The sequence below is a fragment of the Anser cygnoides genome, chromosome 1 (genome assembly GCF_040182565.1).
Source record: "Anser cygnoides isolate HZ-2024a breed goose chromosome 1, Taihu_goose_T2T_genome, whole genome shotgun sequence".
NCBI classification, from domain to species: domain Eukaryota; kingdom Metazoa; phylum Chordata; class Aves; order Anseriformes; family Anatidae; genus Anser; species Anser cygnoides.
In genome coordinates, this window is record NC_089873.1 from 47,095,799 (window position 1) to 47,115,634 (window position 19,836).

The 19,836-nt window shown below is 42.5% G+C and overlaps 3 non-coding genes across 3 annotated transcripts; 1 reads left to right on the top strand and 2 right to left on the bottom strand.

The window, feature by feature from the left end:
- Positions 1–6,982: 6,982 nt before the first annotated feature.
- TRNAW-CCA (transfer RNA tryptophan (anticodon CCA)) lies at positions 6,983–7,054 on the bottom strand. Its single transcript has one exon. It is a non-coding gene; the product is annotated as a tRNA-Trp (tRNA).
- Positions 7,055–7,482: 428 nt separating this feature from the next.
- On the top strand, positions 7,483–7,554 carry TRNAD-GUC (transfer RNA aspartic acid (anticodon GUC)). Its single transcript has one exon. It is a non-coding gene; the product is annotated as a tRNA-Asp (tRNA).
- A 179-nt stretch (positions 7,555–7,733) lies between these two features.
- Positions 7,734–7,805, bottom strand: TRNAD-GUC (transfer RNA aspartic acid (anticodon GUC)). Its single transcript has one exon. It is a non-coding gene; the product is annotated as a tRNA-Asp (tRNA).
- Between the last annotated feature and the right edge of the window lie 12,031 nt (positions 7,806–19,836).

The following is a 19,836-nucleotide window of genomic DNA, read 5'->3' on the forward strand; positions in this document are numbered from 1 at the left end:
GGTGGAAGTTTTCCTCCCATGGAAGGAAATATGGTATGAAGTAATAAGTACAAAGTATGAAGTATCAGCACAAAGTTACACTCCCAGTTCTGATTTGTTTGTAACAAATGGATGGGTTAACTGGCTTTATGTTGGACCTGTATTTTTTGTCTTTCTGCTCTCAGGCCATGCTGGCTTGGAAGCATAAAGATAGTAGAAACTCTGCATCGTGCACTGGCTAGCTTCAACATCCAATAGAGTGATTGTGGAACCACAGTCTCAGATTAATCTTACTTATAGTTCTTATCTACATTCCATTTATGTTTTTAAAGTTATTTCCTCAACCACAGACATACACATTATCTGTCATGAGCGATTTTCTTGGTTGTATTTTTACATTGCTTGGACACTGGACTCTCATTGCCTTATCTTCAAGTGCTTCCAAAGTGACAAAAGCTAAAAAAGCATCATATCACCCATATCACTTTTGTATCTCCCAATTTCAGAGCAGTAGACTTCTCTTTGAAGCAAAAAAAAAAAAAACCCTTGGCACAAAACTGTCCTCTATTCCCTAGCTCTACAATTTTCATTTTGTTCCCTAAGAACAGGCATTCTCCAGGCAAGGTAAAGATACAGAAAGTAACATGTGAGAGAGCCAACATGTGCACATACATAATGATTAGCACTGGAAAATCTTCACTGTGAGCGTGCCAGCGCTCAAACAGGCTGCCTAGAGAAGTTGTGGAGTCTCCTTCTCTGGAGATGCTCAAACGCTGCCTGGACGTGGTGCTGGGCAGCCTGCTCTAGGGAGCCCTGCTCCAGTCTCTGACTGTAACCTGCAAACCTGCAACTAACACCACAATTAGACCTTAATATAGCTGAGGATCTGCGCCTTTATTGTTTGCTTTCTTTGAAGGAAAGAAAGCTTTCATTTTGAAGCATAGTGCAGCACTCAAAGGGAATAAGTTCGTTATGAATCAGCTCGAAAGATCTTTCTAATATTTTACAGGAAAAGAAAAAAGCACAAAGTGGTCCATACGCCTGTTAGACAATTTGCCTCTTAAAGGCTGGAGTACAACTCTTCTTTTGCCATGCCTTGTGAGAAACATTTCAGTACTTAAATGATTATTGCTAACAGCAAGTTCCGTTTTTCAGACCCGAATACCTACTTCTACCTGAGAAACAGGTAGTCATGTTTTACTTCTTGTCAGTGTAAGTGGTGACAAAAAGGTTTAGGAAAAAAGTGAAAATGGTGTAAGACTGTAGCCATTTTCATTGGCTGAAAAAGGGTGTAAGCTTGCCTAAAAATGTGAAATATGCTGAAAGTAGAAGCCAAAAATCCTTCCTTTGTAGAACCCTCCCAAATGTCTGGAATTTGTTAGCTTTCCTGAGTGTGAGGAAAAGATTTTCTGTCATACAGTCATCTTTGATATGAGAAGACTGAATGCCTCTTAATTATCTCAGATTTCTAGCTTAGAGTTTCCCCATGTTTATGGTACTTAACCTCTAATGCCACCGATAGATGATAAAAACTACACTGACAAAATATGTTATCTCTATCTGCGTGTTCAAAAAATTATCCTAAATTCAATGGAATTTTTTGATAACATTTAATCCATAGTGAAATATGCATGTATCATTTGCATTCATGTTAGATATTTGCCTCAAAATACATATTAAAATTGTGAAAACTGTAAATCCATTCATGGCAAAGACATTTAAGGAAGTGCTACGGACATGCCCTTGTCTCAGACTGTGTTGATATGGAAATTTCCTTATTTAAATGAAATGTAAAAAACCTATATGAAACATTAATTCAGTCTCGCTGTACAGCGAGTTTGACAATGAAAATAATACTGCCTCTTAGAAAGGCAATAGAAACTGGAAAGCATTGCTATAAATAAAATAAGCAGTTGCCCAATCATTATGGCGTAATGTAACTATACCTTCTAGAATCACTTGTTGCTTGTCCATCTTCTTGGCTAATTTAGAAAAATAATGTGGCTTTCTATGAGCACTAGCATTCTTATCAGAAATGTCTTTTTAAATGTAATCCATGTAGAAATGGCAAAGCAGGAAGAAAAAAAGCATGCCTTACTGAAAGTTACATCTCTTGCTGAATTTGCCAGAGGACGTGGTTTTACCAGGGCACCAAGCTGGGCTCCTGCACCCACTGGGGAACACTCTTGGTCTCCTGATGTGGTAGGCAGGCAGGCGGCTGCCCTTGTTCTGAATGCAGGGGTGTCCAGCTTTGTGGGAAGTCTGTATGCCTCTGTATGCAGGCAGGGAAAGAAAAGTGCACAACTGGATGGTCTAGGTGGTTTAAAACTTATTACTGGCGTTGTGATGGACAAGGGCCTGTATCAATGAGGAATGGAAACTGAACTATCAGTTTCCACTTAAGTACACCGACAGTTAAAAATGAAGTGAAAAGGACAGTTCACAGGAGTGTCCTGCACTGAATCATTTCCAAACAAGATGTATGCGGTATGTATTTTTATCATATACGGACAAAGATAAAGCAGAAGCTATATTTACCATATGTGAGCTATTATTTCAGCTCCAAGATTTTTTAACCTTATGAGAATTTAAGTTATTGTCTATATGTCTATATTTAATTTGTAATAATTTCATAAGAAAAAAAAATCTGTATTAGGAGATCAGGCAGGTTACAAAATGCAGTATTCGAAAGCTAAAAGGGACAAAAGCACAGAAGCACATGTACTGTAGAAACAAATACACAGCAGAGTACTCGAGTGCCTCAGAATTAATGGAGCCAACTTGATAGTACATCTATGGGACTGAAGAGAATTATTATCCCCGTTTTACCAATAGGGAACTGAGAGGGAGAAAAAACGGTCACAAGATCTCAGACATTTCAAAGTTTGAACATAGCATTAATTCTTTCATTTAATTTTGAATTAAATTACTTTGATTTTGGGAGAACGGCTCTCCCTCCAAAGAACAACTGACAGAAAATTAAACCTAATCATTGGTAGTTGTGTGTTGCTGTTGAAAGGGACAATTACGCTTTTCATCCCATCCCAGGCCACGCGCTGCTGACGCCTGCCTTGTGTCGGGTCTCGTAGCTGTGCCGCCAGGCCCACACGCTGAGCCAGCAGCTGTTGCTGCACAATGGCAAGATGTGATGCAAGTGGAATGGGGGAAACGGGCAGGCAGGGATGGTGAGGGGAAGGCGAGACTGACCTCTGTGTGACAGCCTGCCCTCACATTAGATGCAGGGTGAAACCACACCCTGAGAGCGGCGATGCTATTAATAGATCTTCTGTATTGGCATCAGATGAACTCCGCACCGCAAGCCAGGGGTGTCATCTGGCAGCAATCTGGAATGCTTGGAGCAGCACACCTGCTTTGGCAGCAGAACAGGAATGCAAGCAGATTGCCACTACTTCTTACATCCTCCTCTCCGATGGGTGCTAAAGTGAAGACATAAGACATTTTGTAGGACCAGTGAAGCATGTAACAGACTATGCATCCGGTCTAGTTTTCCTCACCTGACTTTTCTGCAGGGGATCTCTGTATCTTAGAAAGTTTATGAAGAATATGCATATTCTTTTCAGGGTAGGATACACTGTTTATTTTAATTGGATATATCTCTCTATTACCATTTAACTGATTCAGGCTTTTCTAAATAATTTGACAGCATTTAACACCATTAGCACTGCAGGGGAAAGAACCCAGGCTACTACAGGAAAAAAACAAGTCAGAAAGTAATCAAGTAAGTCAGATGTTTTCATATTGGGAATTCATCGTATGATTCTGAGAAACTTAGCAGCTGCAAGATCTTAAGTGGGTATCTTCAGAAACTTGTAAAGCTGAAAGTACCTTCTAGGAAAAGGGTAAATAAAGTGCTCTTATTGACTCTTATGACTAAGCTGATCTCATCTTTCATTCTTGGAGAAAAAAAATGTTAGAAATACTAAAATAATTTGTAAGCATTTAGCAGATAAGGTCAAGACTAAATGTGTGCCAAGAGGAAATCACATCAAGCCAGTTCTCTTCTGTGATGAACCAAAGGGCCTTGTAAATAGAGCAGAAGGAACAGGAATTACATCACAGAATCACAGGATGGTTGATGTTGGAAGGGACCTCTGGAGGTCATTTGGTCCAACCCCCTGGCTCAAGCAGGGACACCCAGAGCAGGTTGCCCAGGACGATGTCCAGGTGGCTTTTGAAGACCTCCAAAGAAGGAGACTCCACCATCTCTCTGGGCAACGTGTACCAGTGCTCCGTCACCCACGCAGTGGAGAAGTGCTTTCTGGTGTTCAAACAGAACCTCTTGTGTTCCAGTTTGTGCCCATTGCCTCTTGTCCTGACACTGGGCACCACTGACAAGAGCCTGGCTCTTTGTACCCTCCCTTCAGGTATTTGGGCACCTTGATGAGATCCCCCCTGAGCATTCTCTTATCCAGGCTGAACAACCCCAGCTCTCTCAGCCTCTTCTAACAGGAGAGCTGCTCCAGTTCCTTGATCATCTCGGTGGCCTTCCATTGGACTTTTTCCAGTATGTCCATGTCTCTCTTGTACTGGGGCGCCCAGAACTGGACACAGTGCTCCAGGTGCAGCCTCACCAATGCTGAGTAGAGGGGAAGGAAGGATCACCTCTCTTGACCTGCTGGCGATACTTTGCCTAATGCAGCGAAGAATACCATTAGCCTTACTAGTGGCAGGGGCACATTGCTGACTCCTGTTCTACTTGGTGTCCACCAGGACTCTTAGGTCCTTTTCTGCTTTCCAGCTGGGTGGCTCCCACCATGTCCTGGTGCCTGGGGTTGTTCCTCCCCAGGTGGAGGACTCTTCGCTTCTCCTTGCTGAACTTCATGAGATTCTTGTGAGACCACCTTTCCAGTCTGTCGCGGTCCCTGTGGATGGTGGCACAGCCCTCTGGCGAGGCAGCCACTCCCCCCAGTTTCATGTGGTCTGTGAATTTACTGAGGGTGCACTCTACTCCATTGTCCAGATTGTTAATGAAGGTGTTGAATGAGGCTGGATTCAGTATTGACCCCTGCGGTATTCCGCTCATTACTGGCCTCCACATAGACATTGCACCACAGTCCACTACCCTCCGGGCCCAAACAGTTTTTGATCAACCTTACTGTCTGCTCATGCAATATATGTTGTATATATACCCTGACTGTACACATACCCTGATTGTACCAGCATCTTTCAAATTATCACACAATATGACCAAACACAATCCAGGAAAACGTGGAGTAGATCAAACTGGTATATGTATACATATATGTACATATATGTATATACGTATGTGTGTATATATGTATATGGTTGCTGCAAAAACTGTCAATATTTTACTAATTTCTGCAAAAAATATCAATTATTTTCTGCAAAAGCTGTGAAGAATTCATGCATTCCATTCTGTACAATATTTCCATTAAAAATCTGTGTGATGGGATAGAAAACATAGGTATAAATTTGCACATTATATGAGCCTCGCAGGTACCGTAATTATATTGACAGACAAAATTAAGATTCAAATTAATTCTGAAGAACTGGAAATGATCTAGAAAAACAGAATGAAATTAAATAGGGATAAGTGTAAAATATTGAGCCTGGAGTAATCGAGTTAACAAGAACAGGACAGGGAAAAGGCAGTAGTTGTATCAGCCCTGCAGAGGAGTTGCTAGGTGCTGTGGTGGAAAACAGGCTGACCCTTAGTAACAATATCACGTTGTTAAGGAAAAAAAAAAAGGTACTAACCTCATAAACGGATGTACGGTCAGCACAGCATGTGAGGCACTCCTTGTCTGTTCAGAACCGGTACAATCTACGTTGACTGAAATACTACGTCTAGATCTGGGCACTTTAAAAATGCAACTCACGTGGAAAGACTCCAGAGGCAGGCAATACAAACATTTAGAGGCCCAGCAAACAGGGTCTTAGTCTGAAACAGACAGCTATGGGGAGGCACAACAAATTTGTAACATGGAAGAAGTAGCTATAAAAAGGAAGGGAATAAACTGTTCGCCATTGATGCTGGCAATAGCATGAGTACTGGATTTAAGTTACAACAAAAGAGACATCATGGTTAAACTACACGTATTAGCTTCATAATAGTAATGATAGCAAAACACTAGAACAGAGCACATAAAAGGCTGCATAATTTGTGTAAGGCTTTAAGGGTATATGGAACAAATCTTAGGCTTTAAAAACAAAAGTGTCTAAAAAAAAGTGTGATGATTCTGCTGAGTTTGGTTTCTAAGACTTGTGTATTCTCTTCATTTTCTGCCATGGTTTACAACACTAATAAACCATCCTTACAAACCTAGATCTCTCTGCCATGTTTGTCTCTCAAATTCAGGCCTTTGACAAGCCATTCTGTTTCCGTCCTAAGGAAATTTCGTTAAGTGTCAAACTTCCTAGGCCACCCAAACCACAAAAATACTAGCTCTCGGGCTCACTATCTCACATCTAGATCAAAATAAATTATTTTCTGTGTCTTTCTGCCTTCGGCACCTCAGTGTGTGGAAATGGCGACTCGGAACATTGTTCTGTGGCGTAGCCTAAAGCCACCACGTCCTGACATGACTCTCCTCACCTGGCTCCCCCAGTTCAGGGCTTTGTTTGCCCCCGAGGTTGCTGGTGCCAAAGGTCTGGGGCCGCCCTGTACCACAGGCTGCCCGCCCTCACTTTCACTTCTCGTGTGAGCTGGAGCACGAACACAGCGTCTTCCTGCCAGATTTCTTTATTTTTTTTTTTTTGGCCTCAGTTCCACTGAAAGTTTAGAACTCCTCCTTCTGTGCATCTTTCCAACTTTTTCTGATAATTCCCACCGTCTTTGTGGAGCTCTTGGACACATGTTTACGTGTGAAGTTAGAGTCCTGTACGCACACCCATAATGCCTAAAGAAGCGCCTAGGTTGAAGTCCCGCCTTAAAAACAAAACCGAACAGCACGGCGAGTCCTTCCTTTTCCCCCGACAAGAGGCAGGCTAAGGCCGGGGGAGGAAAAGCAGGAAAAGGACGTGACCCCGACGTGATTCGAACACGCAGCCTTCTGATCTGGAGTCAGACGCGCTACCGTTGCGCCACGAGGTCCTGCTGGGCAGCCTTAGGCAGAGCCTTACACCTCGCCCACCGCAGGCCGCGGCCGGGCCGGGGCCGAACCTTCGGGGACCATCCCGGCGAAGCCCCCTCCGCCCCCGCTGCGGTAACCGAACCGACCCGAGCCGCAGCCCGCCGCCGCGGCCCCTCCCCTCCGCCACGGGCTCCTTTCCCGCTTCCCGCGCAGAATCGTGAACGCCCCTCGCCTACACCCCCACTGCCGGCCCCTCGCAGCGGGGGCCTCTCGCTGCCTCGGGGGCGTCGAGCTCAGCGCCGCCGGCCGGCCGCCACACGCGGGCTGGCGGGGCCCGGTTACCGGCCAGAGGCCGCCCCCTGGCCGGACCCCCACTACAAACGTTGGGGCTGGTGGAAGATGGTCCTACCCATAAAACCGTGCCCATGAACGCCGTTAACATGGCAGTTCCTCGTTAGTATAGTGGTGAGTATCCCCGCCTGTCACGCGGGAGACCGGGGTTCGATTCCCCGACGGGGAGGCCACAACCGATTTTTTTTCAAAAAACAACAGCTCCAAGCCCCTCCCGCACCGCCGCTCCGCCAACGACAACAAACAAAAAGCGGCACGGGGGGAAGCGGCGCCCCCCGGGAACGGCCCTTTTCTGGCCGCCTCCTTGAGGCCCGAAACGACAAAAACAAGTGCGGAGCAGCAGCGCCTCTCCCCGTCGGGGAATCGAACCCCGGTCTCCCGCGTGACAGGCGGGGATACTCACCACTATACTAACGAGGAGCCGCGGGGCTGCGCCCGCCGCGCCGCCGCTCCCCGGGCAGGGCCGCGGACTCGGGCCCCGGCCACCGGGCCCCGGGCCTCGACCTCGTGTGCGGGGCAGCCCGGAGCCCCGCAGCGCCCTGCGGGGTGGGGAAGCGAGGGGCTGAGCCTCGGGGAGCAGCCGGTGGAGCGGGGGGGGGGGGAGCCAGCCCCGCTGCGCTTCGTTTTCTGTGTGCTTTTGGGCCTCGTTTGCTTGCAGGGAGGGAGGGAAGTTCCCGTGCCTCGGGGCAGCGAGGAGCAAAGCAGCGCGGAGGGCCTTCGCGTTCGTATTTTTGCATCTGGTTCACGCAGAGAGTTTTTTTTTTTACGGGAACCTGAGAAGCCCTGCAGTCAGCAGTCCTTGGGGTGAAGGGACTCCAGCACCTGCTCCTCACCTACCTAAAAAGGGAAAGAGAGAAATGGAAACCAATTCCTTCGAGATTTGAGAGTAAAAGGCTGAAGGACACACGCCGGCTGCGCGGCTCTGTCCTGGTTTGGTCAGCAGTAAGGTGGTTGTAAGTTGGTAACACAGCGACATAAGACAGGAAACTGTATTTCCTTTATTAACTTCTTAGATGAAGCATTAGCTCCACACGCAAGCAGGCGATTGCAATAAGCCATGCTCTCTTTTGATGATCTCTGCTACTACTAATACTTCGTTGGATAAAAGGACACCAGGGTGGCTTTTTCAGACAAGCACAGCTAAAGAACAAACAGCAATCCATATGTAGGCATCTCAAGATGTGACCCGTGACTGACGCATTTCAGAAAACTGGCCTACTCATTTGAGCATTTGAATATAAATATGTTCCTGAGCAGATGCAACAAATTCCTGTTTTATCCTGACAAGTGAAAACCAAGAACTAAAGTCTCATAATAATTTCATTACTTTAGAGGTGGTGTCATGAGACGTACTGCTAGGGCCATGATCAAGTGATGGACTTTAAACCTCACGGAGCAGGATCAAAACCAGTGGTGCTAGGCTGGTCTAAACTTGCTGGGCAGGTTCAAATTTTATTCAAAAGGTGCTGATGGTTAACTTTAACCTGTGGGACTTCCTGCTGGATCAAATATTGCCTGCTTGCATGTTGTGGGACCACCTGTGCTTGGCTAGTTTAGCCTTTTCACCAGTCACTTCCCAGTGCTTCAGTTCCTTGGTCCCCATGGTCAGGCAGCTGAGGTGGAACCAACTGTGTGTAAGCAGTGGTGCTTGCTCCAGTCTGACCTTCCTTTGATGCTGCTCTTTGCCTCAGAGCTGGTTTTGCCTAAAGCTTTTACACAGACCTCTCCTTTCTCAGAACAGGACTTCTGCTACCTCCATAACATCTCTTGCAAAATTCTAGCATCGCTAAGTACTTTTGGACTACCAGAACCGGGCTCACTGCAAATTATGTAGGTATTTTGTTTTGCTCCTTGGCTTTGGCCATGATGGCACAAGTGGATCTGTCTGGGAGTTCTGAACCTCCTGGAGATACAAGGAAAGGCTATGGTGTGACACACTCTTGAAGTATTTTCAGCAAAGGTACAGGGGGGCTCTGCAGAGCCCAAGCCAAGGCTCTGAAGAGTTTAAAGGAAGAACAAGTGGCCATATTAGCACTGCAGTCCAAGGAGGAGGCATCTTGCAGTGTTACGAGGAACTTGAGTGATGTTGCTTGCATAATTCTCATGGTCCTTGTGATTCTGCAGCAGAGTGTTGGTACCGCTTCTACAGTTTACCATTTCAGAGAATCCAGGGATGAACGCTGCATCAATGGAGGTACCTTGCAGTGAGAGAACGGCTGTTGGCAGCTGGGACTGACCTCCTCGTTTCCCAGGCTTCCTCTGAAAGGCCCCAAGAACAAGTGACACAAAGTTTGCAACAGCTTACTAAAGATGTTCTCCTCTCTGTTATGTTTCACCCCATTTTCAATGGCTTAGTACATTGCTAAGGGTATCGTATCAGAACAGAAGCTACTTTAGTAGTGAGAGTCCTTGGTCATGCCTCAACTGCCCCACTCCCATTTCAGGACAGCTACTGTTACCTGCATCAGCCATCTTACACAGTTTGTATACCTTCTTCCAACCAGTGCAATGCTGAAACAAAAGTGCCCGTAAATATGCAAGCTCATGCTCTTGCACAACCTCTTCCCACTCCCCATCTGGCAAGGATAATAATCATATCTGCTAAAATACGTACTATGACCTGAGCTGTTGATGGTACATAGGCTTAAAGAAGGGTTAATCAACTACGCTGCTATGGTGAAAACAATAAACACCTTTGCTTCCTCATTGAAGCTGATATGCACTTCTGAAGCTAGTCTTCAAAGACATCATTGTGTGCTCCAACCTAGAAGATGATTAACTGCAGAACAGAAGCAGGAAGAGGCACTGAGCTATGAAGCAAAAGTGTTGTTTTAAAGTGGATGGACTATTACAATGCTGCAGTGACTCACAGTTACACAGCAAATGCGTTCCCTGATGATTTGTCATAGAGACATGTAAGTGCAAAGCAGAACAGGTACTAGGAGCTGGAATCAATGCTCCAAGGTGTATGAAGCATCTACCTTCTCTTCAGGATTTGCATATAGCTATTCCATGTGCCCAACCCAAACCTCATTTCATCCTTTCCTCATCATGGTACGTTTAGTGATCGGCTATCACTAGAGTGTTGATCCCTGGAGCAACAATCATCTGTAAGAGGCCCTTTTATGACCATAAGCAGGAGTAGGTCTGGGATCTAGCTCAGCCTTGTAACTGGAATCTTGTTACCCCGCCTTCAGCTTGCTTACCTGAAAGTCAGCTTGCGATGTACTTGCCCAGTTGAGTTTTGAGTATCATCATGGATGGGACATTCCACAACCTCTTTGCTGCAATGGGTTGTCCTCCCTCACTGTAATATTTTTTTCCCCTTGTATCTGCTTGGAATTTGCCAAGTTGCTGCTTGATTGGTTGGCCTTTTCATTTTGCTGTGCTTCTCCAAGAAGAGTCTGGCTCCATCGTCTCTATACCATCCTGCTGGGTAGCTGAAGACAACAATTAGATAATCCTGTAGCCTTGTTTTCTATGGACTGAATAGACCCATCTGTCTCAGTGACATGTGCTCCAGCTCCCTTATCTTTTTGGTGAGCCCGGTTAATTCCAGTTCATCAATATCTTTCTTGTATTGCAGAGCCCCAGTGCACAGTACTCCATAGGCAGTCTCAAACAAGACCAATGAGTGTGGGGAGCAGTAATCACTTCTCTTGACCTACTGGCTGTGCAGTTACTAATGCTGCCCAGTATGTGATTAGCTTTCACTGCTACAAGAGCAATTGCTCCCTCGTTTCCATCCCTGTTGTTCACTGGGACATCCAGAGCCTTTTCCACAAAGCTGCTGTTTAAGCAGTCAGCTCCTGGCTGCCGCATGGGGTTATTCTATCCTTGCTGCAGAACTTTGCATTTGCCTTTGCTGAATTGGAAGACATTCATGTTGTTTTATTTCTCCAGCCTGGCAAAGTCCCAGTGAATGGCACTCCTGCCTTTGAGAGCATCAGTTGCTTTTATAATTGGAGATGCTGCTAGGTTTCCCAAACTAAAGGCTAGGCTGCACACAATATCCTCACAGTGCAGCTGTGCTCATATCCCAGAGTCCAGAAGCAGTGGATTTGACACAGTGCATGCAGGATACAAGGCAACATGTTCATGGGTAACAGAGGTACAAAGTCAAGTCACCTCTAATTTGAAGTAGCCACTTAAAATTTGGCCATGTAACAATGCCTTGAACTAGACCAAACCTCTTACATCAGGGCATATCTCAGTATGAACTGCTTTGTTAAACCTCACTATAAAAATGATGTCTTCTATTAAATACATTAAGCTTTGTTTTTCATAAAGACAACATGACTGATGGCCACATTAAAAAAATAGGAAGCTATTTGATGTTGCAATTGCTTTCTATTTTCTTGAGATAGCTTTTGATAGGCTTAGAATATATTAATACTTAAAAATATACCTGCTTCAGAGTAGTCAAGGTGAGTACTTGTCAACACCTGCACCGTGTCACCTCTAAAGTACTACAGCCTCTGGAAAATTGCCCTGATGAAGGAAAGTTATCTACAGGGTTTTTCAAACCAGAACCCATGAAGAAAGCTAGGAAAAGTGACCCAATTGTCAGTGGGTTTAGATTTGCTGTATAGATGACTATAACCCCATCCAAAGGGGTCCAAACAGAGAAAGACAAAAAAGCTACCAAATAATGCTCCTAAATCAATGTAAAAATAAACCCTAGAAGAGAAGACAAGCTCTTTGGTGCTGTTGTCTTCAGTGGTTGTTGCCTGAGTCCATAAGAGATGCTGTGAACTGAATATATGTGGTTCTGATTACTCTTAGCTATTTTTTACACTCCTGCTGATGCCCATTCATACATACCCAGCCCTCTGTCTGCTCTTTGTGTTCTATTTTACATTTAATTTTTGTCTGTGTCTTCACCCTGTAAGTTCACAGCACAGGATTTAGTTAGCTTTTTGCTAAGAATTTATGAGTTATAAAACAGCATATTAAGTTACAGGACTCATTTATTTACAGTTTTTCACCTTATGTAATTTCTGCACAGTGTCATGGATTTGTTGTGCAGTCTGTATGACTTAGCGATCTTTTTCTGTGCTAATGTACTATGATCAAGCTAAAACAAAGATTTAGAAGTCATTAGAAAAATTTACATCACTTAAGGAAAAGAGTGATGGGACTTCCTGTGTAAAATCAGCAACTGAAGAGCTGAAAAAATTCCAGGTAAAGGGGACTGTGACATTGTATGGCACTGCCTGATGTATTACTGGGAGGAGGGACGTAAGGGGCCTTCCCTTATTAGCATGCCTAGTATAGTTCATACAGTACTAAATGCAGCCACACAGCTGGGCAGCTTCCTCTCCGTGTTGCATCACGTGAGCTGTCTAATAAAGAGAGTCTGTTAAAAACTTGTTGGAAGAATCTCGGGGCTTGAAAATTTATGTCCTAAGAATTGTGAAATAAAACAGACAAGAAGTGCCCATGCAGAACTGCATTTTCTATTTAGGTAAAAAACATTATGAAAGAAGAGTTGAACAGTTGAATCTAGCTGTTTATGTTCCTATAGCAAGGTATAAATCTACTGGATATTCCCAATAAGAATAAACTTCTTACCAGACAGAATCTACATTCTGATCACTTCTCCCCTCAAAGGGGATTGCCAAGCAATTGTATTGAATAGATACTATAAAAAACTGGAAAATTCAATTAAATTGGGAAAAGTAGAGGCTAGCTGTTTTTAATGAATGTTTTCAACTTCAGAGCAGCAAAAAACTGAGATGTCCTGCTTAGAAAGCAGAGGATAGGACTCAGTAATTAAAGGGAAGATGGTTGATTAAATTTGTGTACAGAATTCAGGTGTCAGGGATGTATAGTTTCAGAGTAATCTCAGAAGAGTGTTTATGCAGCAAAATCCTTAGAGATGTTAGGATACGGCAAAATCTGGATACGCTGTGTACTGATATAATTGTCCTTGAGTAATGCACTTCTGGATACCAGAATATCCCTATCATGTACCTGTAAGAACAGTCATAACTTCCTAGCTGTGATGAAAGACTGCAGTGGATCCAAACAATTATACCATTGGTCTGTCTTGGTCTAAAATACGACATTTCTTAGGAGCTTGAAACTGTCAATAAATTGCCTCAAAGTAGACCACAATATAGTGCCTAAGAAGGAGAATTCTAGAGATAAAGACGTGGAAATAAATCAGGTACTGTCATACACAGCCATCATGTAATCGTGAGGTCCAGCTCTCTCATCATATCACTTCTTGGAGTGAACACCTGCCATTCCAAAAAAAAAGGAACAGTGAATCTAAGAAAGCAAAATGGAGTGTAGAGACAGGAAAAAACATGAGATAACAAAAGCCACAGAAAGTAGTACAGGCAAATGCATCACAGACTGAAGTTAGGTGACTAAATCAAAAATGTCATGAGGCATCACACAGAGAAATGAATCATACTGTAAAGAGGATGGGAAGACCTTTAAAGGTGTCCATTTTACACAATTGTGAATAAATGAATGTTCAGTGAATTTAACTTAATCCTAGAAAGTTGATCATCAGAAATTTCTTTCATGCATTCTGATGCTCACTAGGTATAAACATCATGGACAAGTGCAGGCCAAGTGATTATGATGGGGTAAACTGGACATCTAAAACAGAGATGAGCTTAAGGATGAAGTGGTATTAAAACCAAATAGTCAATGCTGCCTAAGGTATAAAATTAGAAGTAAACAAAAGAACCTGCAGGAAGCTTTGGAGAAAGAATTGTATGCTCCCACATCAGAACTTAGTAATGCCAGAGCCCTTGAATAGTGCTGCTCTGTACATTTGAGAGATTGTCCTAGTGTAGTACTGGAAAATCAGTAGGTTAAAAAATGTCAGTGTACTGAGCCAAGAATGAATAAAAGTCAGTTTAGTTTTTATCTAGCAGTTCACAGAAGGGAAACTGACCTCACCTTGAAAATGCTATCAGAACGTGCTTTGGAAGTATAATGGGGGTGACCTCATTGCAGCTTTTCGGTACTTAAAGGAGACTTATAAAAGAGATGGAGAGCGACTTTTTGCTTAGGCAGACAATGACAGAACAAGGGAGAATGGTTTTAAACTAAAAGTGGGGAGATTTAGATTGGGTGTTAGGAGGAACTTCTTCACTCAGAGGGTGGTGAGGCACTGGCACAGGCTGCCCAGAGAACCTGTGGATGCCCCATCCCTGGAGGTGTTCAAGACCAGGCTGGACGAGGCCCTGGGCAACCTGATCTAGTGGGTGGCATCACTGCCCATGGCAGGGGGGTTGGAAATAGATGGGCTTTAAGGTCCCTTCCAACCCAAGCAGTTCTATGATTCTATGATTCTTTGTTTTGCTGCTTTTGTGAAGATTTTGAGAAGTTTCAGCATGACAGACAGAAATGCATCACTAAAAAATGTCTTGGTGACTCACAAAATCCAGAGTTAAGAAAACCCCACAACTGAGACAGAAAGCAACATTGTGAACAGACACTGAAACATCACACTGCATCATCAAGGTACATTTTGTCTGAGAAAGCATTTGGTATTGAGTGGAAAGCAAAATGAATGGCAGTTTGGAATCTTCTAAATAGCATCTGAGTTAATGGAGCTTAGATGAACAATGTAATGTAGGCTGGCAATCTTTCTCTAAGGGTTCAATTAGAGAAGACCTTCTGAACTTGATGAATGTTTTCAAAAAAAAAAAAAAGATAAATGTTAAAAAAATAACAAAAGTGGTAAAAGCAGTCTCAGCAAAAGACAAAGTTGACAACTCATTTATTTTAACAACCAAGCACTAGATCACAGCTACCAGCCCTCTAGCGGTTTATCGTAGTGCTGGCTTCACTGTGTGTTCCTGATCCTCTGGCCACCACCACGTACTATTTCATTGTGCTGTGCACAGGGAAGAGAAGAATAGCTTCTGTTCTAGACAAACCCATGGCTTGATGGGGTAATAGTTTGCTCCCTTCCCCTCTCTTTGAGATATAGGGGCCACACAACATAGAAACCACAGTCGTCTTTTCCTTACTCAAGGGAGTGCTGCAAGGACTGTAGTAATCTGTGCGCACAGGGAAACACTGAGAAACCCCAAGTGGTCCTCATGGCTTATAAAAGCCAGTAAGGCTTAAGTCTTATTTCAGTAGTGTTTTTTGTTTTGTTTTGTTTTGTTTTGTTCCGTGTCATGCATTGTAATATTACGCCTACTTCTGGCTTTTCCACTTTGCAGTTTTGCTCGCCTTTCCCTTCCCTTTTCACTATTCTTCCCTATTCTTTTACCTTTTTGGTTGGTTGCTTGGTTTACTCTTTCTCCTTAAGGAAAAATTGGAAGCCCAGCTCTTATCCAAATCATGGGGATGCAAAAGAGTGATTTAGATTCTAGAGGAAACTGCTGCTCCTCTTCAGCTATGCTTGGAGAAGATTCTGGGATTGGCCTCTTTTGCTTCTGATGCAATTTTTAGGGGATGGATGAACAATACAAGGGAAATGGATAGGTTTTTAGATTTGTCAAATGAAAGAAGGAAGATGGTATAAAACAAAACAAAAAGCCTTTACAGAAATTAATTGCCATTTCCAATGTTATTCATGATAGAGAAATACAAATGTACACTTTCATAGCATCACGGAATGGTTTGGAAGGGACCTAAAAGACCATCTGGTTCCAACCCCTGCCATGGGCAGGGACACCTCCCACCAGACCAGGCTGCCCAAAGCCCCATCCAGCCTGGCCTTGAACACCTCCAGGGATGGGGCACCCACAGCTTCTCTGGGCAGCCTGTGCCAGTGCCTCACCACCCTCTGAGTGAAGAATTTCTTCCTTATATCTAATCTAAATCTAACCTCTTTTAATTTAAAGCCTTTACTCCTTGTCCTATCACTATGCTCCCTGACAAAGAGTCCCTCCCCAGCTTTCCTGTGGGCCCCCTTTTAGGTAGTGTAAAGCTGCTGTAAGGTCTTCCTGGAGCCTCTTCTTCTCCAGGCTGAACAACCCCAACTCCTTCAGCCTGTCGTCATAGATGTGCTCCATCCCTTTGATCATCCTCGTGGCCCTCCTCTGGACTTGCTCTAATACTTCCATGCCCTTCTTGTGCTGGGGGCCCCAGACCTGAATGCAGGGCTCCAGGTGGGGTCTCACAAGCAGAGTAGAAGGGGAGAATCACCTCCCTCCACATGCTAGTCATGCTTCTTTTGAGGTAGCCCAGGATACGTTTGGCTTTCTGGGCTGCAAGTGCACGTTGCTGGCCCACAATTCACCAGTGAGTGTTCAAGATGTGATAGATGGTTAACTATCTTGTTCAATTGTAATGGCCTGACACTTAAAAAAGATGCAGAAATGAATCATAGTGCACTTTAAATTTTGAAACGAGATGAATATTTAAAGGCAGTTGAAGAGCCAAAACCACAAATGAGGAACAGTTGAGAATGATGTGCTTAGAGCACAGCTGCTTTAAGTAAGAGCTCAACACTACCGTGTCTCTGCAATGCATTGTCTGACAATCACGATATCTAATTCTAGTTAATTCACAATCACTAATTCTAATAAAAGAAAACAAAAAGCAGCAAGAGAAAAATATCAGATACATTGCTAGGTACAACCAGGTTCAGAGAAGACAGGGCATTTTATAACTTTCTCACAGCTGCTAAAGATGGGAGATGTTGATCTGCACTCACTGGCTTGGAGATGTCACTTCAAAGTGATGATAAAAAGGCTTAGTAATTGGTGTGGGGCAATATGTGAAGGGAGCCATTGTCAAGGTAACAATAATTAAAATAATGGGTTAATAAAATTCAACGCAATGCAAAATAACACATCTACTCCTGTGGAAAAATGTATAAACAATTTTTTTTTTCATTTATGTTAGTGTTTCTCATCAAGTGCGGTTAGAATGTGGAGGAGATTTTTGCTCCAAAAAGCACAAACAGTGTTCCTCAGAACAATAATCTTTATTTCTTTCACTGCTATTTCGCAGGGTGATAATCATCTTTCCTTGAGTTTCTTTGCAGAACTAGAATTTCAAGTTTGCAATTGCATTGGCTCCCTCTGGTGGCATTCAGAAATATTCTAATTTACAGTCCAGCAAAACTATTTATTCAAAACACATTTGATATCAGAAATTGATATTATCATTTTATTTTAATTGCAGTATTAAAAAGAGGAGGAAAAAATAATCATATCCCTGAAGTCCAATTCAGCCTACAAAAAATCAGTTCATAAAAATGAAATCCTATCAGCAATCTGGGTCAAAATGGCTGGAGAAAACATCACTTGTTTCCCTTCCCTCACATTCTTTTAACTGAATTCATGGACAGCATTTTACTATTATGTGTTTGGAAAGCAGAGGACTTACAACAATGTCTTAGCTATGGCCATACCCTGTTTCACTTGGCAGCAGAGATCAATCAGTCTTTCACAGAAAGTTTTCACAGGAAAATTTCCGTTTTGAAATTAAGGCACTTGGTAGTTGTTGCCACTTGCATCCTGAGAGCTCTTGCCAGAGCTAAAACAGATGTGCAGTTAATGCCTGTTTTTGTCCACTTTTTTTTTAATAATGAATGTGGATAAGAGAGGAAAGAAAGGGTAAAGAGGAGCAGGAAATGGGGAAGCTGTTAGATCATTTCCTTTATTTATCTATGTAGGAGGACCCACATTTTGAGGATGTTGCCAAGGATGAAACTAGCCTTTTTGTCTAAAGTTGGGTAATTCTGCAGTTACCCATCCTCAGCAAAGCAGGACTGACTGAGGGGAAGAAAATGATGAAAGTTGCATCATCAGTGCAGTCCAGTCTCCCATCTCTGCAGTCCAACTCCTCATTATTGAACACAGTAGGTTTCCTGAATGACCGAATGTTCCTGCCCCTTCTTCTACTTAACAATAATGGAGAGATTAAGGAATATTGCCTGGAACCAGAAAGGGAGAACAGGTTTTGGTCAATTTAAGTCCACTGTATTAACATTCATGGGTTGATACACAGATATATTTCCAATGATAGCACTTTAGAAACTATGAAAACAAGAAAACAGAAAAAAAGTAATTTTTTTCTATACATATTGCAGAACAATATATCAAAAGATCACTAAAAAAGCATCAGGCATTTGAATATGTACTGAAACTTTACAGAGAGGAAAGAATGTGTTCACCATGATGGTCTGAATTTTTGGGTAGACCTGTGTGGAGCCAGGAGTTGGACTCAATGACCCTTCTGGGTCCCTTGCAACTCGGGATATTCTATGATTCTATGATTCTATGATAAGTACTCATATTGGAAGAAATGGTGTAGTAGGCTCTTCTGTTTAAATGGATAAAGGGGGCACAATCTTTTCTGATATAGCTTAAAAAAGTAAAAAAGGGAAATGCTAAAAGTATTTTTTGAACCATTATTTTTTAAATGGTTTGACTACTCTGCTTTTTGAAAGCACTTTAATGCTAAATACCAATAATATTTTGCAAATTCTCTGATCTTGGCCAAATTCTGATCCTACAAACTCTTCTGCTTAAGCAAACAAACAAACAAACAAAAACCCAAACCAAAACCAAAAACAAAACAAAACAAAACAAAACAAAAACAAAAAACTTATTAAATAAAATTTAATGAATTTACTGGATTAGCAAGTCTGAAGATTCAGCTTTTCAGAATATTTCAGGCTTAAAACAAAAATAAAAAAAATGGTATTATGAGTAACAGCTGTATATATGTCAAATATGCATATATATGTATATCTGCTACAGAATGAAGAATTCTCTCTGACTCGTTTATTAGTATATTTAATCATAATAGCTTGGCATTCTTGAGGCTTATGTATGTAATTCTGCACACCTGCAAGTTCTTGGAACATTTCTTTAACCTTTAAGAAACACACCATCAGACAAGCAATATATTGTGTGTGTCAGCATGTTATTCTAAAACATTTAATATGAACTTTATTATTTGTAAATCTTGTTTCTTCATATGAGAAAGTTCTGTGTTATTCAGCAAATTCTTTACCTGACATTTCCACAGTTATTTTTACATCTATGAAACCCACTAATTTTGGACAATGCCTTTTTGTTTTCAAAATCAGTTCAGTCAGTAATAATTCACCAAATTTTAAATAAAGCTACCTTTTGAACCATGGAAGAATACAAGAAATTTGAGCCTTGATTAAAAGGCAAAAATAATTGAAACTGTGCATTAAGAATGGCAAGTCATTCATAACTCTACATCACACAATTAAAAGCTAAGCTAGCCTATTTATAGCTAAGCACTGTCAAGAGCAATATGTGTTGACGAGAGAACCTGACTGTTAGTACATTCCTAGATTAAGTGCATGCTAATAAGGCCTGTGCAAAGCAATAAAAGGGTTGAAGATTTAAGATAATATTTAGAAGCCAGAAAACTTGTTTAGATTGCTTAGGTAGACAAAATGGAAAATTAAAGACAAAAGGAGCTAAAGTAGGTAAAATTTTCACTTTCTAATTATTTGTAAAGCAATTCTGTTTTCTAT